Source organism: Apis dorsata, unplaced genomic scaffold, assembly GCF_000469605.1.
Source record: "Apis dorsata unplaced genomic scaffold, Apis dorsata 1.3 scaffold_88, whole genome shotgun sequence".
NCBI lineage: Eukaryota > Metazoa > Arthropoda > Insecta > Hymenoptera > Apidae > Apis > Apis dorsata.
The window spans coordinates 833,513-837,939 of record NW_006263386.1 but is presented as its reverse complement, the minus strand read 5'-3'; the positions used below and the strand labels follow the sequence as shown (position 1 = coordinate 837,939).

The window sequence follows — 4,427 nt, the reverse complement described above, 5'->3', positions numbered from 1 at the left end:
TTTTTTTTTTTATCTTTCAATCGTATTTTATTTCCTCGCGATTAGGAAAATTACTTAAGATGAGGAGAAATTTAATTTTGATTTGTAAATTTGTAAATTTCTTTTTTTTTTTTTAATCTTTCAATCGTATTTTATTTCCTCGCGATTAGGAAAATTACTTAGGACGAGGAGAAATTTAATTTTGATTTGTAGATTTGGAAATTTCTTTTTTTTTTTATCTTTCAATCGTATTTTATTTCCTCGCGATTAGGAAAATTACTTAGGATGAGGAAAAATTTAATTTTGATTTGTAGATTTGGAAATTTCTTTTTTTTTTTTTTTTTAATTTTTCAATCGTATTTTATTTCCTCGCGATTAGGAAAATTACTTAGGACGAGGAGAAATTTAATTTTGATTTGTAGATTTGGAAATTTCTTTTTTTTTTTATCTTTCAATCGTATTTTATTTCCTCGCGATTAGGAAAATTACTTAAGATGAAGAGAAATTTAATTTTGATTTGTAGATTTGGAAATTGGGAGAAAAATTGGAAGTATATATATATATGTATAAAATGTGTCGAATAAAATTGAAAAAACGTATAAATACGAATCGCTTGATTTGATTAAAAATTGAAAAATGTGAAACAAACAAGTAAGAACAATAATTTTTTTTATCGAGTCAGGTATAATAAATAAATTTAAATCGAATAAATTCAATGGATACGTATTTAGAGAGATTATTAATTTGGTAAATATAATTTAATATCACGTTGAAAACAAAATCATTAACACTTCCTTCCCTATATTTTTCTTTTTTAAATTTCATTGTTCTATTTAAACGACAGTTCCGCGTTATTTTTAACCATGAAACGTTGGAGCGAAATTTGTACGAAAATCATGTGGAACATCTGTGTTACCTTTTAAGTAAAAATTCCGACATATTTCTTCAACGTGCTATTATGTTAATCTAACACATTTCTTTGTAACATGCTATCGTGCCTCTGTAATAATTCAGAAGGGGTAAATTTCGAGTGAAATTTGCTTAAGTTGGACACCTGAAAGCTCCAAAAAATGTATCATTTTCCACAAAGCGCATAATCTAGGGGGAGCTTTAATGTTTTTTTTAACCATCCTTGACACTTCCAACTGAAATTTCACTCCTAAAATTTTATTCCTCAAAATTTGAATTATCATCTGGAATATTTTAAACATTCGATCGAACAAAAAATTACATACGTGTAAAGAGATTCATAAATGTTCTTAGAATTTTTTCAAATTTTCCAAAAATCTAGTGAAAAAGAAAAAGAAAATTCGTAAGAATATCGTAATATCAAAGATCACAAAGACTTTAAGTCAATTTTAAATCACGTTTTCTAAGTTTCTTCTTTTATTAATTTTAAGAAAAGACAAATTAGAAATTGAACTCGTCAAATTTTCCTTTTAACTTTAAATTTTATTAAAACACTTCGTTTTAATTATCGGATTATAAATCGATATAAAAATGACAAACAAGACGATGAATCAGACGAATATAAAATCAATTAAAATGGATTATCAAGTTCTTCTCCCGTCATGTCGTCGTCAGACGAGATACAATCTACGAGGGAACTTTTGAATTATTCAAATGCCAACAACCGATTTTATCTTTGGAACCTGAAGGGGTTAACGAAACGTGCATCGAAGTTTAAAATCATCGTTAAAATACGTATAGGCGGGCCTAATTTTTCAATTATCCCAAACGAGGCTAATATTGTGAATATCCCATCTAGATCGGTATCTTTGCACCGTTGACACTAATCGAGATTCCTGTCCGGCCGAGAAACAAACTATTCCACGCACGCGAGCCTCGTCTGTTCAACGCTAATTAATTCCATCCTAATTTGTAATCGTGAAACTCGAGCAAGGGATTTGGCCGTTCTTTGTAATTATCGGGACCACCCAATATCTAATTTCCATAATCAAATTCTATTTACGCGAGGAAAACAAGAACGAGAATGAAAATTACACTATTGAATAATAATTTAATAATTATAAGTGATTTTATCATTATAATAAATATATTCTATAATTAATCCACTCCTCCCCCACGTGAAATATATTTATGATATTTCAAAAATAAAAGAACAATTAAAAATTATTTTCGTAAAAAGTCAATCGTCTATTAAAATCATGTCAAAGTTAATCAGATAAAATGGATAAAATCCCTTGTGTCCACAGCAATGATAAATAAAAACTTTATCTAAAACCAATCTGATTTACCGACTGATAAATCGTTGGACAAATCCGCAACAACGAATTATATATACGTGACGTTCGATTAATTTCGCAACCTAATCCATGCGCATGCGCGATCGCTCCCCTCCCTAATCGTCTCGATAGGTACGTTTCCCACGTTTTCCGTTGAAAACCTTTAAATCCACGGGACAAAAAAAACAACGTTAGCGCGATTTAACGGAAAGTGTACATTGTACACTTCCGTTCCTCGGGCAAACGGGGATTGGAAAAACGGGGCGACGTCGATAAATCTTGTATTATTTCTCGGGCAGAAATATCGTCTTATCGGGCGTGGAAAAATATTTACAACCGCGTGTCGAAGTTAATGGCGGCGGCGTTCTTTCCCGCCGCATGTAGGATTTATTTCCATATTGGCGATGAACGGCGTTCCTGAATGCAATTTTTGTATTCCCATCGTGCATGGGGCCGCTGCGATCAAAGACGTCGCTTAAGCATCCGGAAATATTCCTTTGTCGACGTGGAATTTAAAGTCACGGTCTGTTTAGGTTATGTTAGGTGAATTTAATAAGTGAGCCGAGTTCAAGAAACTCGAAACCGGTATTAACCTGTTATTTCCTTCACACTTCGAAATGTCGTTTCGAATTTATATTGGGCGATTACGAGATACGATTGCATATTTGTTGAACATAGTTTAGTTCGAGAGTTTCGATGGCAATTTTGTTAATAACGTTCATTTGTTCGTACGTTGAAAAACGTATTTCTAAGTAGTTTCAATATCTTATTCAATGTATGTTGAATTTTTACATTGTAATATTTTCATACGACTATAAAATATAACTAAAAAATATATATAATATATATAAATATAACTATATAAATTTTTAATAAATTTTTAATAAATTATTATTATATATATAATATATAATAAATATAACTATAAAATTTTAATTCTACGAAAATAAAAAATAAATTCATAAGAAGATATTTTTTCTTTTTTTTGAAAAGAAGCGACTATATTTTACAATCGATATGTAAATTAAATGTAAATGAAAAGAGAGTAGAACAATAAAAAATGAACATCACGTTTCATTTATTAAAAATTCCCAGCAGAACTCACCCTTTCGAATTTCTTCGAAACTATTTAACATAAAAACTTCAAATCCATACATCTTAAATTCTACAAATTGTAAAATTTCGCAAAGCTCGCCAAAACAACCAATCCTAAAAAGGGCACTCTCTTTCTGGAACGTCGCGATTAACCCGAACCAGTTTTTCATTTTTCTCCCATTCATCTCGAGTTTAAGCCCAACAATGGGGTCCAACCATTTTAACGTTCCTTTTATCAACTTGGCAGCGATCGTTTAAGTGGCTTCCGACGCGTTACCCCGAGTTAATTGTAACCTAGAATACTCAGGGCGGGAAGTCGTGTTGGGGGAACGGGCGAGATACCGGAAACGCGGGTTGAAATTAATTCGGCGGAGGAGTGGAGGCCGCGGCAGAGCGTGCACTCCTTGTTTGCAGTTCCACCGTTGATTGTGAAATTTACAAGTGTCGTGGGGGTAACCGGAGAAAACTTTTCCTGGGGAATATCTCGCCGCGATAAGCGTTATGAAATGAATTTCCGTGGAAAATTATCGAGTAGTTTCGGGCCAATTCTGAAGGAGTCGGTGGCTGCAGCTTCGAGTGACCCTTGGCGCGCATCGCCGTGCACGCCGAGAAATTAAAATTAATAATACAAAAAAATTAATGTTTGGTTGGTTTCTTTTCTTTTCAGTTTATTTTGCGGCGATAGATATACTTTTGTTTAATTAGTGCACGCCTCGAGGACAAGTTGTTGTAAGTAGGTTGCTTGTTCTATTTTTTTTTTTTCGTGTCGCCATTATCGTGTTTTCGTGTATATTGCGCAAGCTGGCGGTAAATTTGAAAAAATATCGCGAGTCGAGAGAGAATTGCAGAGACGTGTATTTTGAAATAAATTGAAAGAATTGAGAGAAAGAAAATGTGATAAAATTATAATATAAAAGTAATGTTTTCTTATTAATAATGATTAACGTGCTAAATTGTTTAAATTATATCGAAAGAGATAAATAATTTCTAATTTTTTTGCTCAATTTTATTATCTTCCATTTCATAAATTTTAAATCTTTTTAAATCGTTATAACTAATATATTTAATATTCATATTAATCATTTTCATTATCCATCTATCCTAATT

At 31.6% G+C, this 4,427-nt stretch overlaps 2 protein-coding genes across 7 annotated transcripts in view; one reads left to right on the top strand and one right to left on the bottom strand.

The window, feature by feature from the left end:
- Positions 1-4,427, top strand: part of LOC102675086 (furin-like protease 1) — a 306,104-nt gene that overhangs the window by 237,721 nt on the left and 63,956 nt on the right. The gene's annotated exons all lie outside the window — the stretch shown is intronic.
- LOC102675398 (dynein intermediate chain 3, ciliary-like) overlaps positions 1-4,427 on the bottom strand; it is an 11,352-nt gene that overhangs the window by 848 nt on the left and 6,077 nt on the right. The gene's annotated exons all lie outside the window — the stretch shown is intronic.